We start from the raw sequence: 18,528 nt of genomic DNA, 5'->3' as shown, positions 1-18,528 counted from the left end.
GGTCAAGGGATACAGTAAGGCTGCACTGGTGCATCGGAATCTAATACTGGGATCCCAGGAGCCACTCAAAACACAAACTATTAGAAGATTCACTCTTCTTTTACTTAAGTCTGCATTGTACCTTTTATATTCAATCCCGATATAGTATATGAATCTGATGGTCAATGTGATGGTCCACATACAGCACTGGTGCATCGGAATCTAATACTGGTCACCCAGGAGCCACTCAAACCACAAACTCTTAAAAGATTTACTCTTTCTATGCTTAAGTCGGCATTGTCCCTTTTGTATCCAATCTCGATGCAATTTCTGTGTTTTATGGTTAATGTAAAGTACCAAGGGATACAGTAAACCTGCACTGGTGCATCGGAATCTAATACTGGTCTCCACGGAGCAGCTCAAATCCCAAAAGTCCTAGAAGATTCAATCATCTTTTACTTTAGTCGGCATTATCCCTTTTGTATTCAATCCCGATGCAATTTCTGTGTTTCATGGTCAATGTGAAGGTCCAGTGAATATAGGAAACCTCCACTGGTGCATCGGAATTTAATACAGGTCTCCCAGGAGCCGCTCAATGCACAATCTCTTAGAAGATTCACTCTTCTCGTACTTTAGTCAGCATTGTAAATATGTATTCAACCCGATGCAATTTCAGTGTTTCATGGTCAATGCGAAGGTCAAGGGATACAGTAAACCTGCAAAGGTGCATCGGAATCTAATACTGGTCTCCCAGGAGTCGCTCAAACCACAAACTCTTCGTAGATTGACTCTTCTTGTACTTAAGTCGGCATTGTCCCTTTTGTATTCAATCCCGATGCACCTTTTGTGTTTTGTGGTCAATGTGAAGGTCCAAGGGTTACAGTAGACCTCCACTGCTGCAACGGAATCTAATACTGGTCTCCCAGGAGCCGCTCAAACCACAAACTCATTGAAGATTCACTCTTCGTGTACTTAAGTCGCCATTGTCCCTTTTGTATTTAATCCCGATGCAATTTCGATGTTTCATGGTCAATGTCAAGGTCCAAGAGTTACAGAAAACCTGCACTGGTGCATTGGAATCAAATACTGGTCTCCCAGGAGTCGCTCGAAACACGATCTCTTAGAAGATTCACTCTTCTTGTACTTCAGTCGGCCTTCTGCTTTAGTATTCTATCCCGTCGCGATTTCTGTGTTTCATGATCAATGTGAAGGTCCAAGGGATACAGCAAACGTCCACTGGTGCATCGGAATCTATAACAGGTCTCCCAGGAGCCGCTCAAACCACAACCTCTTAGTAGATTCATTCTTCTTTTACTTAAGTCGGTATTGTCCCTTTTATATTCAATCACGATGCAACCTCTGTGTTTCATGGTCAATGTGAAGGTCCAAGGGATACTGTAAGCCGGCACTGGTGCATCGGAACCTAATACTGGTCTCCCAGGAGTCGCTCAAACCATAACCTCTTAGTAGATTCACCCTTCTTGTACTTAAGTCGGCATTGTCCCTTTTGTATTCAATCCCGATGCACCCTCTGTGTTTTGTGGTCAATGTGAAGGTCCAAGGGATACAGAAAACTGCACTGCTGCATCGGAATCTAATACTGGTCTCCCAGGAGCCGCTCAGACCTCAAACTCATAGAAGATTCACTCTTCGTGTACTTAAGTCGCCATTGTCAGTTTTGTATTTAATCCCGATGCAATTTCTATGTTTCATGGTCAATGACAAGGTCCAAGAGATACAGTAAACCTGCACTGGTGCATCGGAATCAAATACTGACCTCCCAGGAGTCGCTCAAAACACGAACTCTTAGAAGATTCACTCTTCTTGTACTTCAGTCGGCATTGTGCTCTTGTATACTATCCCGTTGCGATTTCTCTGTTTCATGGTCAAAGTGATGGTCCAAGGGATACAGGAAACATCCACTGGTGCATCAGAGGTGAGGGTCCAAGGGATACAGGAAAACTCCACTGGTGCTTCGGATCCTAATACGGGAGTCTCAAGAGTCGCTCAAACCACAACCTCCTAGTAGATTCACTCTTCCTGTACTTAAGTCAGCATTGTCCCTTTTGTATTCAATCCCAATGCACCTTCTGTGTTTCATGGTCAATGTGAAGGTCCAAGGGATACAGTGAACCCTCACTGATGCATCGGAATGTATAATGGCCTCCGAAGAGCAGCTCAAACTACAAACTCTTAGATGATACACTCTTCTTGAACTTTAGTCAGCATTGTCCCTTTTGTATTCAATGAGGATCCAATTTCTGTGTTTCATTGTCAATGTGAAGGTTCAAGGGATACAGTAAACCTGCACTGGTGCATCGGAATCTATAACTGGTCCCCCAGGAGCCGCTCAAATCACAAACTCTTAGAAGATTCACTCTTCTTGTACATAAGTCGGCATTGTCCCTTTTGTATTCAATCCCGATGCAATTTCTGTGTTTCGTGGTCAAACTGAAGGTCCAAGGGATACAGTAAACCTGCACTGCTGCATCGGAATCTAATACTGGTCTCCCAGTAGCCGCTTAAACCACAAACTCATAGAAGATTCACTCTTCGTGTACTTAAGTCGCCATTGTCGCTTTTGTATTTATTCCCAATGCAATTTCAATGTTTCATGGTCAATGTCAAGGTCGAAGGGTTACAGTAAACCTGCACTGGTGCATTGGAATCAAATACTGGTCACCCAGGAGTCGCTCGAAACACGAACTCGTAGATGATTCATTCTTCTTGTACTTCAGTCGGCACTGTGCTTTTGTAATCTATCCCGTTGCGATATCTGTGTTTCATGATCAATGTGAAGGTCCAAGGGATACAGCAAACCTCCACTGGTGCATCGGAATCTATAACTGGTATCCCAGGAGCCGCTCAAACCACAAATCTTAGTACGTTCACTCCTCTTGTAGTTAAGTCGGCATTGTCCCTTTTGTATTCAATCCCGATGCAATTTCTGTAGTTCATAATCAATGTGAAGGTCCAAGGGATTCAGAAAACCTGCACTGGTCCATCGGAATCCAATTCTGGCCTCCCAGGAGCCGCTCAAATCACAAACACTAAGAACATTCACTCTTCTTGTACTTAAGTCGTCCATGTCCCTTTTGTATTCAATCCCGATGCAATTTCTGTGTTTCATGGTCAATGTGGTGGTTCAAGGGATACAGTAAACCTGCACTGGTGCATCGGAATCTAATTCTAATCTCCCAGGAGCCGTTCAAAGCGCAAATTCTAAGAAGATTCACTCTTCCTGTACATCAGTCGGCATTGTCCATTTGTATTCAATCCCGATGCCATTTCTGTCTATCATGGTCAATGTGAAGGTCCAAGGGATTCAGTAAACCTGCGCTGGTGCTTCGGAATCTAATACTGGTCTCCCAGGAGCCGCTCAAATCACAAGCTCTTAGAAAATTCAGTCTTCACGTACTTAAGTCGGCATTGTTTTCTTTTTCAATCCCGATGCTATATGTGTGTTCCATGGTCAATTTGAAGGTCCTAGGGATACACTAAACCTGCACTGGTGCATCGGAATCTAATACTGATCTCCCGGGAGCCGCTCAAACCACAACCTCTTCGTAGATTCACTCTTCTTGTACATAAGTCGGTATTGTCCCTTTTGTATTCAATCACGATGCAACCTCTGTGTTTGATGGTCAATGTGAAGGTCCAAGGGATACTGTAAACCTGCACTGGTGCATCGGAACCCAATACTGGTCTCCCAGGAGTCGCTCAAACCACAATCTCTTAGTAGATTCACTCTTCTTGTACTTAAGTGGGCATTGTCCCTTTTGTGTTCAATCCCGATGCAATTTCTTTGTTCCACGGTCAATGGGAAGGTCCAAGGAATACAGTCAACCTGCACTGGTGCATCTGAATCCAATACTGGTCTCCCAGGAGCCGCTCAAACCACAAATCTTAGTAGTTTTACTCTTCTTGTACTTAAGTCGGCATTGTCCTTTTTGTATTCAATCCCGATGTAATTTCTGTAGTTCATGGTCAATGAGAAGGTCCAAGGGATTCAGTAAACCTGCACTGGTGCATCGGAATCTGATACTGGTCTCCCTGGAGCCGCTCTAATTACAAGCTCTTAGAAAATTCACTCCTCACGTACATAAGTCGGCATTGTCCCTATTGTATTTAATCCCGATGCAATTCCTGTGTTTCATGGTCAATGTGAAGGTCCAAGGGATACAGTATACCTGCACTGGTGCATCGGAAACTAATACTGGTCTAACAGGAGCCACTCAAAGCACAATCTCTTAGCAGATTCACTCTTCCTTTCCTTAGGACGGCATTGGCCTTTTTGTATTCAATCCCGATGCAATTTCTGTGTTTCATGGTCAATGTTGTGGTTCAAGGGATACAGTAAACCAGCACTGGTGCATCGGAATCTAATTCTGATCTCCCTGGAGCCGTTCATAGCGCAAATTCTAAGAATATTCACTCTTCCTGTACATCAGTCGGCATTGTCCAATTGTGTTCAATCCCGATGCCATTTCTGTGTTTCGTGGTCAATCTGAAGGTCCAAGGGATTCAGTAAACCTGCGCTGGTGCACGGAATCTAATACTGGTCTCCCAGGAGCCATTCAAACTACAACCTCTTAGTAGATTGACTCTTCTTTTACTTAAGTCGGTAATGTCCCTTTTGTATTCAATCATGATGCAACCTCTGTGTTTCATGGTCAATCTGAAGGTCCAAGGGATACAGAAAACCAGCACTGGTGCATCGGAATGTATAATGGTCCCCGAAGAGCAGCTCAACCCACAAACTCAAAGATGATTCACTCTCCTTGTACTTTAGTCATCATTGTCCCTTTTGTATTCAATGACGATGCAATTTCTATGTTTCATGGTCAATGTGAAGGTCCAAGCGATACAGCAAACCTGCACTGGTGCATCGGAATCTATAACTGCTCTCCCAGGAGCCGCTCAAATCAAAAACTCTTAGAAGATACACTCTTCTTGTACTTAAGTCGGCATTGTCTCTTTTGTATTCAATCCCGAGGCAATTTCTGTGTTTCGTGGTCAATGTGAAGGTCCAAGGGATACAGTAAACCCGCACTGCTGCATCGGAATCTAATACTGGTCTCCCAGGAGCCGCTAAAACCACAAACACATAGAAGATTCACCCTTCTTGTACTTAAGTCGTCATTGTCCCTTTTGTATTTAATCCCGATGCAATTTCTATGTTTCATGGTCAATGTCAAGGTCCAAGGGATACAGTAAACCTGCACTGGTGCATCGGAATCCAATACTGGTCTCCCGGGAGCCGCTCAAAACACTAAATCTTAGAAGATTCACTCGTCTTGTACTTAAGTAAGCATTGTCCAATTGTATTCAATCCTGATGTAATTTTTGTGTTTCATGAACAATGTGAAGGTCAAGGGATGCAGTAAACCTGCACTGGTGCATCGGAATATAATAGTTGTCTGCCAGGAACCGCTCAAACCACAAATCTTAGTAGGTTCACTCCTCTTGTACATAAGTCGGAAGCGTCCCTTTTGTATTCAATCCCGATGCAAATTCTGTGAATCATGGTCAATGTGAAGGTCCGAGGGATTCAGTAAACCTGCACTGGTGCATCGGAATCTAATACTGGTCTCCCAGGAGCCGGTCAAAGCACAAACTCTTAGAAGATTCACTATTCTTGTACTTAAGTCGCTATTGACGATTTTGTATTCAATCCCGATGATATTTCTGTGTGTCTTGGTCAATGTGAAGGTCCAAAGGATACAGTAAACCTGCACTGGTGCATCGGAATCTAATACTGCTCTCCCAGGAGACGCTCAAATCACGAGCTCTTAGAAGATTCATTCTTCTTGTACTTAAATCGGCATTGTCCATTTTGTATTCAATCCCGATGCTATATCTGGGTTGCATGGTCAATGTGAACGTCCTAGTGATACACTAAATCTTTAATGGTGCATTGGAATTTAATACTGGTCCCCCGGGAGCCGCTCAAATCACAAACTCTTAGAAGATTCACTCTTCTTCTACTTAAGTCGGCATTGTCACTTTTGTTTTCGATACCGATGCAATTTCTGTGTTCCATGGTCAGTGTGAAGGTCCAAGGAATACAGTAAACATGCACAGGTGCATCGGATTCCAATACTGGTCTCCCAGGGGCAGTTCAAATCACAAAATCTTAGAAGATTCACTTTTCGTGTACTTAAGTCGGCATTGTCCCTTGTGTATTCAATCCCGATGCAATATCTGTGTATCATGGTCAATAGGAATGTCCAAGGGATACAGTACACCTGCACTGGTGCATCGGAATCTAAAACTGGTCTCCCACGAGCCGCTCAATCCACAAACTTTTAGGAGATTCACTCTTCTTCTAATTCAGTCGGCATTGTCACATTTGTATTCAATCTCGATGCAATTTCTGTGTTCCATGGCCAATGTGAAGGTCCAAGGAATTTAGCAAACCTGCACTGGTGCATCGGAATCTAATACTGGTCTCCCAGGAGCCGCTCAAGCTACAAACTCTTAGAAGATTCACTCTTCTTGTACCTAAGACAGCATTGTAAAATTGTATTCAACCCGATGTAATTTCTGTGTTTCATGGTCAATGCTAAGGTCAAGGGATACAGTAAGGCTGTACTGGTGCATCGGAATCTAACACTGGTCTCCACGGAGCAGCTCAAATCCCAAAAGTCCTAGAAGATTCAATCTTCTTTTACTTTAGTCGGCATTATTCCTTTTGTATTCAATCCCGATGCAATTTCTGTGTTTCATGGTCAATGTGAAGGTCCAATGAATATAGGAAACCTCCACTCGTGCATCGGAATTTAATACAGGTCTCCCAGGAGCCGCTCAAAGCACAATCTCTTAGAAGATTCACTCTTCTCGTACTTTAGTCAGCATTGTAAATATGTATTCAACCCGATGTAATTTCAGTGTTTCATGGTCAATGCGAAGGTCAAGGGATACAGTAAACCTGCAAAGGTGCATCGGAATCTAATACTGGTCTCCCAGGAGTCGCTCAAACCACAAACTCTTCGTAGATTCACTCTTCTTGTACTTAAGTCAGCATTGTCCCTTTTGTATTCAATCCCGATGCAATTTCTGTGTTTCATGGTCAATGTGAGGGTCCAAGAAATACAGTCAACCTGCACTGGTGCATCGGAATGTAATACTGGTCTCCCAGGGGCCGTTCAAATCACAAACTCTTAGATGATTCTTTCTTCTTGTACTTATGTCGGCATTGTCCCTTTTGTAATCAGTCACGATGCAATTTCTGTGATTCATGGTCAATGTGAGGGTCCAAAGGATACAGTCAACCTGCACTAGTGCATCGAAATCTAATTCTGGCTTCCCAGGAGCCGCTCAAACCACAAACTCTTAGAAGATTCACTCTTCTTGTACTTAAGTCTTTATTATCACTTCTGTATTTGGTACGGATGTATTTTCTGTGTTTCATGGTGAATGTGAAGGTCCAGGGGATACAGCAAAACCTGCAATGGTGTATCGGAATCTAATACTGGTCTCCCAGGAGCCGCTCAAACCATAAACTCTTAGAAGATTCACTCTTTTTGTACTTAAGTCTTTATTGTCACTTTTGTATTTGGTACCGATGTAATTTCTGTGTTTCATGGTGAATGTGAAGGTCCAGGAGATGCAGTAAACGTGCACTGGTGCATCGGAATCTAATACTGGTCTCCCAGGAGCCGCTCAAACCACAAACTCTTAGAAGATTCGCTCTTCTTTTACTGAAGTCGGCATTGTCCATTTTGTGTTCAATCCCGATCCAATATCTATGTCTCATGGTCAATTTCATAGTCCAAGGGATACAGTAAACCTGCACTGGTGCATCGGAATCTAATACTGGTCCCCCGGGAGCCGCTCAAACCAGAAACTCTTAGAAGATTCAGTCTTCTTTTACTTAAGTCGGGATTGTCACTTTTGTATTCAGTCCCGATGCAATTTCTGTGTTTCATGGTGAATGTGAAGGTTCAGCGGATACAGTAAAACTGCACTGGTGCATCGGAATCTAATACTGGTCTCCCAGGAGCCGCTCAAACCACAATCTCCTAGAAGATTCACTCTTCTTGTACTTAAGTCTTTATTGTCACTTTTGTATTTGGTACCGATGTAGTTTCTGTGTTTCATGGTGAATGTCAAGGTCCAAGGGATACAGTAAACCTGCACTGGTGCATCGGAATCTGATACTGGTCTCCCAGGGGCCGCTCAAACCACAACTTCTTAGAAGCTTCACTCTTGTTGTACTTCAATCGGCATTCAACTGCTTGTATGCTATCCCGATCCAATTTTTGTGTTTCATGATCAATGTGAAATTCCAAGGGATACAGTAAACCTGCACTGGTGCATCGGAATCTAATACTGGTCTCTCAGGTGCCGCTCAAAGCAAAAACTCTTAGAAGATTCACTCTTCTTGTACATAAGTAAGCATTGTCCCTTTTGTATTCAATCCCGATGCAATTTCTGTGTATCTAGGTCAATTTGAAGTTCCAAGGGATACAGTACAATGCACTGGTGTATCGGAATCTAAAACTGGTCTCCCAGGAGCCTCTCAAACCACAAACTCTTTGAAGATTCACTCCTCTTGTACTTAAGTCGGCATTGTCCATTTTGTATTCAATCCCGATGCAATTTCGCTGTTTCATAGTCAATGTGAAGGTCCAGGGATACAGTAAACCTGCACTGGTTCATCGAAATCTAATACTGGCTTCCCAGGAGCCACTCAAAACACAAACTCTTAGAAGATTCACTCTTCTTTTACTTAAGTCGGCATTGTCCCTTTTATATTCAATCCCAATATAATATCTGAGTCTGATGGCCAATGTGATATTCCACATACAGCACTGGTGCATCGTAATCTAATACTGGTCACCCGGGAGCCGCTCAAACCACAAACTCTTAGAATATTCACTCTTCTTGTACTTAAGTCGGCATTGTGACTTTTGTTTTCTATCACAATGCGATTTCTGTGTTACCTGGTCAATGTGAATATCCAGGGGATACACTAAACCTGCACTGTTGCGTCGGAATCTAATACTGGCTTCCCAGGAGCCACTCAAAACACAAACTCTTAGAAGATTCACTCTTCTTGTACTTAAGTCAGCATTGTCAATTTTGTACTCAATCCCGATGCAATTTCTTTGATTCATGGTCAATGTGAGGGTCCAAGGGACACAGTCAACGTGCACTGGTGCATCGGAATCTAATACTGATCTCCCAGGGGACGTTCAAATCACAATCTCTTACATGATTCTCTCTTCTTGTACTTAAGTCGGCATTGTCCCTTTTGTATTCAGTCCCGATGCAATTTCGGTGGTTCATGGTCAATGTGAGGGTCCAAGGGATACAGTCAACCTGCACTGGTGCATCGGAATCTGATACTGGTCTCCCAGGGGCCGCTCAAACCACAACTTCTTAGAAGCTTCACTCTTGTTGGACTTAAATCGGCATTCTCCTGCTTGTATTCTATCCCGTTGCGACTTCTGTGTTTCATGGTCTATGGGAAGGTCAAAGGGATACGGTAAACCTGCACTGCTGCACCGGAATCTAATACTGGTCTCCCAGGAGCCGCTCAAACCAAAATTTCTTAGAAGATTCACTCTTCCTGTACTTATATCGCCATTGTCTCTTTTGTATTCAATCCCGATGCATTTTTTGTGTTTCATGGTCAATGTGAAGTTCCAAGGGATACAGTAAACCTGCACTGGTGCATCGGAATCTAATACTGGTCTCTCAGGTGCCGCTCAAAGCAAAAACTCTTAGAAGATTCACTCTTCTTGTACATAAGTAGGCATTGTCCCTTTTGTATTCAATCCCGATGCAATTTCTGTGTATCTAGGTCAATTTGAAGGTCCAAGGGATACAGTACAATGCACTGGTGTATCGGAATCTAGGACTGGTCTCCCAAGAGCCGCTCAAACGTCAAACTCTTAGAAGATTCACTCTTCTGGTACTTAAGTCAGCATTGTAACTTTTGTATTTGGTACCGATGCAATTTCTGTGTTTCCTGGTGAATGTGAAGGTCAAAGGGATACAGTGAACTGGCACTGGTGCATCGGAATCTAATACTGGTCTCCACGGAGCAGCTCAAATCGCAAACTCCTAGAAGATTCATTCTTCTTTTACTTAAGTCGGCATTGTCCCTTTCGTATTCAGTCCCGATGCAATTTCTGTGTTTCATGGTCAATGTGAAGGTCCAATGAATATAGGAAACCTCCACTGGTGCATCGGAATCTAATACAGGTCTCCCAGGAGCCGCTCAAAGCACAAACTCTTAGAAGATTCACTCTTCCCGTACTTTAGTCAGCATTGTAAATATGTATTCAACCCGATTTAATTTCAGTGTTTCATGGTCAATGCGAAGGTCAAGGGATACAGTAAACCTGCAAAGGTGCATCGGAATCTAATACTGGTCTCCCAGGTGTCGCTGAAACCACAAACTCTTCGTAGATTCACTCTTCTTGTACTTAAGTCAGCATTGTCCCTTTTGTATTCAATCCCGATGCAATTTCCTTGTTTCTTGGTCAATGTGAGGGTCCAAGGGATACAGTCAACGTGCACTGCTGCATCGGAATCTAATACTGGTCTCCCAGGGGCCGTTCAAATCACAAACTCTTAGATGATTCTCTCTTCTTGTACTTAAGTCGGCATTGTCCCTTTTGTATTCAGTCCCGATGCAATTTCTGTGATTCATGGTGAATGTGAGGTTCCAAGGGATACAGTCAACCTGCACTGGTGCATCTGAATCTAATACTGGTCTCCCAGGGGCCGTTCAAATCAAAAACTCTTAGTTGATTCACTATTCTTGTACTTAAGTCGGCATTGTCCCTTTTGTATTCAGTCCCGATGCAATTTCTGTGATTCATGGTAAATGTGAAGGTCCAGGGGATACAGTGAACCAGCACACGTGTATCGGAATCTAATACTGGTTTCCAGGGGCCGCTCAAATCACAAACTCTTAGAAAATTCACTCTTCTTGTACTTAAGTCAGCATTGTAAATTTGTATTCAACCCGATGTAATTTCTGTGTTTAATGGTCAATGCGAAGGTTAAGGGATACAGTAAACCTGCACTAGTGCATCGAAATCTAATACTGGCCTCCCAGGAGCCGCTCAAACCACAAACTCTTAGAAGATTCACTCTTCTTTTACTTAAGTCGGCATTGTCCCTCTTGTATTCAATCCCGATCCAATATCTGTGTCTCATGGTCAATTTCATGGTCCAAGGGATACAGTAAACCTGCACTGGTGGATCAGAATTTAATGTTGGTAACCCAGGGGCCGCTCAAAGCAATACGTCCTAGAAGATTCACTGTACTTTTACTTAAGTCGGCAATGTCCCTTTTGTATTTAGTCCCGATGCTATTTCTGTGTTTCATGGTGAATGTAAAGGTCCAGGGGATACACTAAACCAGCACTGGTGTATCGGAATCTAATACTGGTCCCCCACGAGAGGCTCAAACCACAAACTCTTAGAAGATTCTCTCTTCTGGTACCTAAGTCGGCATTGTTCCTTTTGTATTCAATCCCGGTGCAATTTCTGTGTTTCATGATCATTGTGGTGGTTCAAGGGATACAGTAAACCTGCACTGGTACATTGGAATCTAATCCTGGCCTCCCAGGAGCCACACAAAACACAAACTCTACGAAGATTCACTCATCTTTTACTTAAACCGGCATTGTCCCTTGTGTATTCAATACCAATACAATATCTCTGTCTCTTAGTCAATGTGATGGTCCAAGGGATGCAGTAAACCAGCACTGGTGCATCGGAATCTAATACTGGTCACCCAGGAGCCGTTCAAACCACAAACTCTTAGAAGATTCACTGTTCTTGTACTTAAGTCTTCATTGTCGATTTTAAATTTGGTACCGATGAAATTTCTGTGTTTCATGGTGGATGTGAAGATCGAAGGGATACTGTAAACCTGCGCTGTTGCATCGGAATCAAAAACTGGTCTCCCAGGAGAAGTTGAAACCACAAACTCTTAGAGGATTCACTGCTTTTGTACTTAAGTCGGCATTGTCCCTTATGTATTCAATCCCGATGCAATTTATGTGTTTCATGGTCAATGTGAAGGTCCAAGGGATACAGTAAACCTGCACTGGTGCATCGGAATCTGATTCTGGTCTCCCAGGAGCCGCTCAAACCACAACTTCTTGGAAGACTCACTCTTGTTGTACTTAAGTCGGCATTCTGCCGTTTGTATTCTATCCCGTTGCGATTTCTTTGTTTCATAGTCAATGGGAAGGTCAAAGGGATACAGCAAACCTGCACTGGTGCATCGGAATCTAATACTGGTCTCCCAGGAGCCGCTCAAACACAAACTCTTAGAAGATTCACTCTTCTTGTTTTTAAGTCGGCATTGTCCCTTTTGTATTCAATCCCGTAGCGATTTCTCTGTTTCATGGTTAATGGGAAGGTCAAAGGGACACGGTAAACCTGCACTGCTGCACCGGAGTCCAATACTGGTCTCCCAGGAGCCGCTCAAACCACAACCTCTTAGTAGATTCATTCTTCTTTTACTTAAGTCGGTATTGTCCCTTTTATATTCAATCACGATGCAACCTCTGTGTTTCTTGGTCAATGTGAAGGTCCAAGGGATACTGTAAGCCTGCACTGGTGCATCGGAACCTAATACTGGTCTCCCAGGAGTCGCTCAAACCATAACCTCTTAGTAGATTCACCCTTCTTGTACTTAAGTCGGCATTGTCCCTTTTGTATTCAATCCCAATGCACCTTCTGTGTTTCATGGTCAATGTGAAGGTCCAAGGGATACAGTGAACCCTCACTGATGCATCGGAATGTATAATGGCCTCCGAAGAGCAGCTCAAACCACAAACTCTTAGATGATACACTCTTCTTGAACTTTAGTCAGCATTGTCCCTTTTGTATTCAATGAGGATCCAATTTCTGTGTTTCATTGTCAATGTGAAGGTTCAAGGGATACAGTAAACCTGCACTGGTGCATCGGAATCTATAACTGGTCCCCCAGGAGCCGCTCAAATCACAAACTCTTAGAAGATTCACTCTTCTTGTACTTAAGTCGGCATTGTCCCTTTTGTATTCAATCCCGATGCAATTTCTGTGTTTCGTGGTCACACTGAAGGTCCAAGGGATACAGTAAACCTGCACTGCTGCATCGGAATCTAATACTGGTCTCCCAGGAGCCGCTCAAACCACAAACTCATAGAAGATTCACTCTTCGTGTACTTAAGTCGCCATTGTCCCTTTTGTATTTAATCCCAATGCAATTTCGATGTTTCATGGTCAATGTCAAGGTCGAAGGGTTACAGTAAACCTGCACTGGTGCATTGGAATCAAATACTGGTCACCCAGGAGTCGCTCGAAACACAAACTCGTAGATGATTCATTCTTCTTGTACTTCAGTCGGCACTGTGCTTTTGTATTCTATCCCGTTGCGATATCTGTGTTTCATGATCAATGTGAAGGTCCAAGGGATACAGCAAACCTCCACTGGTGCATCGGAATCTATAACTGGTATCCCAGGAGCCGCTCAAACCACAAATCTTAGTACGTTCACTCCTCTTGTACTTAAGTCGGCATTGTCCCTTTTGTATTCAATCCCGATGCAATTTCTGTAGTTCATAATCAATGTGAAGGTCCAAAGGATTCAGAAAACCTGCACTGGTCCATCGGAATCCAATTCTGGCCTCCCAGGAGCCGCTCAAATCACAAACACTTAGAACATTCACTCTTCTTGTACTTAAGTCGTCCATGTCCCTTTTGTATTCAATCCCGATGCAATTTCTGTGTTTCATGGTCAATGTGGTGGTTCAAGGGATACAGTAAACCTGCACTGGTGCATCGGAATCTAATTCTAATCTCCCAGGAGCCGTTCAAAGCGCAAATTCTAAGAAGATTCACTCTTCCTGTACATCAGTCGGCATTGTCCATTTGTATTCAATCCCGATGCCATTTCTGTCTATCATGGTCAATGTGAAGGTCCAAGGGATTCAGTAAACCTGCGCTGGTGCTTCGGAATCTAATACTGGTCTCCCAGGAGCCGCTCAAATCACAAGCTCTTAGAAAATTCAGTCTTCACGTACTTAAGTCGGCATTGTTTTCTTTTTCAATCCCGATGCTATATGTGTGTTCCATGGTCAATTTGAAGGTCCTAGGGATACACTAAACCTGCACTGGTGCATCGGAATCTAATACTGATCTCCCGGGAGCCGCTCAAACCACAACCTCTTCGTAAATTCACTCTTCTTGTACATAAGTCGGTATTGTCCCTTTTGTATTCAATCACGATGCAACCTCTGTGTTTGATGGTCAATGTGAAGGTCCAAGGGATACTGTAAACCTGCACTGGTGCATCGGAACCCAATACTGGTCTCCCAGGAGTCGCTCAAACCACAATCTCTTAGTAGATTCACTCTTCTTGTACTTAAGTGGGCATTGTCCCTTTTGTGTTCAATCCCGATGCAATTTCTTTGTTCCACGGTCAATGGGAAGGTCCAAGGAATACAGTCAACCTGCACTGGTGCATCTGAATCCAATACTGGTCTCCCAGGAGCCGCTCAAACCACAAATCTTAGTAGTTTTACTCTTCTTGTACTTAAGTCGGCATTGTCCTTTTTGTATTCAATCCCGATGTAATTTCTGTAGTTCATGGTCAATGAGAAGGTCCAAGGGATTCAGTAAACCTGCACTGGTGCATCGGAATCTGATACTGGTCTCCCTGGAGCCGCTCTAATTACAAGCTCTTAGAAAATTCACTCCTCACGTACATAAGTCGGCATTGTCCCTATTGTATTTAATCCCGATGCAATTCCTGTGTTTCATGGTCAATTAGAAGGTCCAAGGGATACAGTATACCTGCACTGGTGCATCGGAAACTAATACTGGTCTAACAGGAGCCACTCAAAGCACAATCTCTTAGCAGATTCACTCTTCCTTTCCTTAGGTCGGCATTGGCCTTTTTGTATTCAATCCCGATGCAATTTCTGTGTTTCATGGTCAATGTTGTGGTTCAAGGGATACAGTAAACCAGCACTGGTGCATCGGAATCTAATTCTGATCTCCCTGGAGCCGTTCATAGCGCAAATTCTAAGAATATTCACTCTTCCTGTACATCAGTCGGCATTGTCCAATTGTGTTCAATCCCGATCCCATTTCTGTGTTTCGTGGTCAATCTGAAGGTCCAAGGGATTCAGTAAACCTGCGCTGGTGCACGGAATCTAATACTGGTCTCCCAGGAGCCATTCAAACTACAACCTCTTAGTAGATTGACTCTTCTTTTACTTAAGTCGGTAATGTCCCTTTTGTATTCAATCACGATGCAACCTCTGTGTTTCATGGTCAATCTGAAGGTCCAAGGGATACAGAAAACCAGCACTGGTGCATCGGAATGTATAGTGGTCCCCGAAGAGCAGCTCAACCCACAAACTCAAAGATGATTCACTCTCCTTGTACTTTAGTCATCATTGTCCCTTTTGTATTCAATGACGATGCAATTTCTGTGTTTCATGGTCAATGTGAAGGTCCAAGCGATACAGCAAACCTGCACTGGTGCATCGGAATCTATAACTGCTCTCCCAGGAGCCGCTCAAATCAAAAACTCTTAGAAGATACACTCTTCTTGTACTTAAGTCGGCATTGTCTCTTTTGTATTCAATCCCGAGGCAATTTCTGTGTTTCGTGGTCAATGTGAAGGTCCAAGGGATACAGTAAACCCGCACTGCTGCATCGGAATCTAATACTGGTCTCCCAGGAGCCGCTAAAACCACAAACACATAGAAGATTCACCCTTCTTGTACTTAAGTCGTCATTGTCCCTTTTGTATTTAATCCCGATGGAATTTCTATGTTTCATGGTCAATGTCAAGGTCCAAGGGATACAGTAAACCTGCACTGGTGCATCGGAATCCAATACTGGTCTCCCGGGAGCCGCTCAAAACACTAAATCTTAGAAGATTCACTCGTCTTGTACTTAAGTAAGCATTGTCCAATTGTATTCAATCCTGATGTAATTTTTGTGTTTCATGAACAATGTGAAGGTCAAGGGATGCAGTAAACCTGCACTGGTGCATCGGAATATAATAGTTGTCTGCCAGGAACCGCTCAAACCACAAATCTTAGTAGGTTCACTCCTCTTGTACATAAGTCGGAAGCGTCCCTTTTGTATTCAATCCCGATGCAAATTCTGTGAATCATGGTCAATGTGAAGGTCCGAGGGATTCAGTAAACCTGCACTGGTGCATCGGAATCTAATACTGGTCTCCCAGGAGCCGGTCAAAGCACAAACTCTTAGAAGATTCACTATTCTTGTACTTAAGTCGCTATTGTCCCTTTTGTATTCAATCCCGATGATATTTCTGTGTGTCTTGGTCAATGTGAAGGTCCAAAGGATACAGTAAACCTGCACTGGTGCATCGGAATCTAATACTGCTCTCCCAGGAGGCGCTCAAATCACGAGCTCTTAGAAGATTCATTCTTCTTGTACTTAAATCGGCATTGTCCATTTTGTATTCAATCCCGATGCTATATCTGTGTTGCATGGTCAATGTGAACGTCCTAGTGATACACTAAATCTTTAATGGTGCATTGGAATTTAATACTGGTCCCCCGGGAGCCGCTCAAATCACAAACTCTTAGAAGATTCACTCTTCTTCTACTTAAGTCGGCATTGTCACTTTTGTTTTCGATACCGATGCAATTTCTGTGTTCCATGGTCAGTGTGAAGGTCCAAGGAATACAGTAAACATGCACAGGTGCATCGGATTCCAATACTGGTCTCCCAGGGGCAGTTCAAATCACAAAATCTTAGAAGATTCACTTTTCTTGTACTTAAGTCGGCATTGTCTCTTGTGTATTCAATCCCGATGCAATATCTGTGTATCATGGTCAATAGGAATGTCCAAGGGATACAGTACACCTGCACTGGTGCATCGGAATCTAAAACTGGTCTCCCACGAGCCGCTCAATCCACAAACTTTTAGGAGATTCACTCTTCTTCTAATTCAGTCGGCATTGTCACATTTGTATTCAATCTCGATGCAATTTCTGTGTTCCATGGCCAATGTGAAGGTCCAAGGAATTTAGCAAACCTGCACTGGTGCATCGGAATCTAATACTGGTCTCCCAGGAGCCGCTCAAGCTACAAACTCTTAGAAGATTCACTCTTCTTGTACCTAAGACAGCATTGTAAAATTGTATTCAACCCGATGTAATTTCTGTGTTTCATGGTCAATGCTAAGGTCAAGGGATACAGTAAGGCTGCACTGGTGCATCGGAATCTAATACTGGCCTCCCAGGAGCCACTCAAAACACAAACTATTAGAAGAATCACTCTTCTTATACTTAAGTCTGCATTGTACCTTTTATATTCAATCCCGATATAGTATATGAATCTGATGGTCAATGTGATGGTCCACATATAGCACTGGTGCATCGGAATCTAATACTGGTCACCCAGGAGCCGCTCAAACCACAAACACTTAGAAGATTTACTCTTTCTATGCTTAAGTCGGCATTGTCCCTTTTGTATCCAATCTCGATGCAATTTCTGTGTTTTATGGTTAATGTAAAGTACCAAGGGATACAGTAAACCTGCACTGGTGCATCGGAATCTAACACTGGTCTCCACGGAGCAGCTCAAATCCCAAAAGTCCTAGAAGATTCAATCTTCTTTTACTTTAGTCGGCATTATTCCTTTTGTATTCAATCCCGATGCAATTTCTGTGTTTCATGGTCAATGTGAAGGTCCAATGAATATAGGAAACCTCCACTCGTGCATCGGAATTTAATACAGGTCTCCCAGGAGCCGCTCAAAGCACAATCTCTTAGAAGATTCACTCTTCTCGTACTTTAGTCAGCATTGTAAATATGTATTCAACCCGATGTAATTTCAGTGTTTCATGGTCAATGCGAAGGTCAAGGGATACAGTAAACCTGCAAAGGTGCATCGGAATCTAATACTGGTCTCCCAGGAGTTGCTCTAACCACAAACTCTTCGTAGATTCACTCTTCTTGTACTTAAGTCAGCATTGTCCCTTTTGTATTCAATCCCGATGCAATTTCTGTGTTTCATGGTCAATGTGAGGGTCCAAGAAATACAGTCAACCTGCACTGGTGCATCGGAATGTAATACTGGTCTCCCAGGGGCCATTCAAATCACAAACTCTTAGATGATTCTTTCTTCTTGTACTTATGTCGGCATTGTCCCTTTTGTAATCAGTCACGATGCAATTTCTGTGATTCATGGTCAATGTGAGGGTCCAAAGGATACAGTCAACCTGCACTAGTGCATCGAAATCTAATTCTGGCTTCCCAGGAGCCGCTCAAACCACAAACTCTTAGAAGATTCACTCTTCTTGTACTTAAGTCTTTATTATCACTTCTGTATTTGGTACGGATGTATTTTCTGTGTTTCATGGTGAATGTGAAGGTCCAGGGGATACAGCAAAACCTGCAATGGTGTATCGGAATCTAATACTGGTCTCCCAGGAGCCGCTCAAACCATAAACTCTTAGAAGATTCACTCTTTTTGTACTTAAGTCTTTATTGTCACTTTTGTATTTGGTACCGATGTAATTTCTGTGTTTCATGGTGA

Source organism: Schistocerca americana, chromosome 1, assembly GCF_021461395.2.
Source record: "Schistocerca americana isolate TAMUIC-IGC-003095 chromosome 1, iqSchAmer2.1, whole genome shotgun sequence".
NCBI classification, from domain to species: domain Eukaryota; kingdom Metazoa; phylum Arthropoda; class Insecta; order Orthoptera; family Acrididae; genus Schistocerca; species Schistocerca americana.
Note: the sequence above shows the minus strand (reverse complement) of the source record.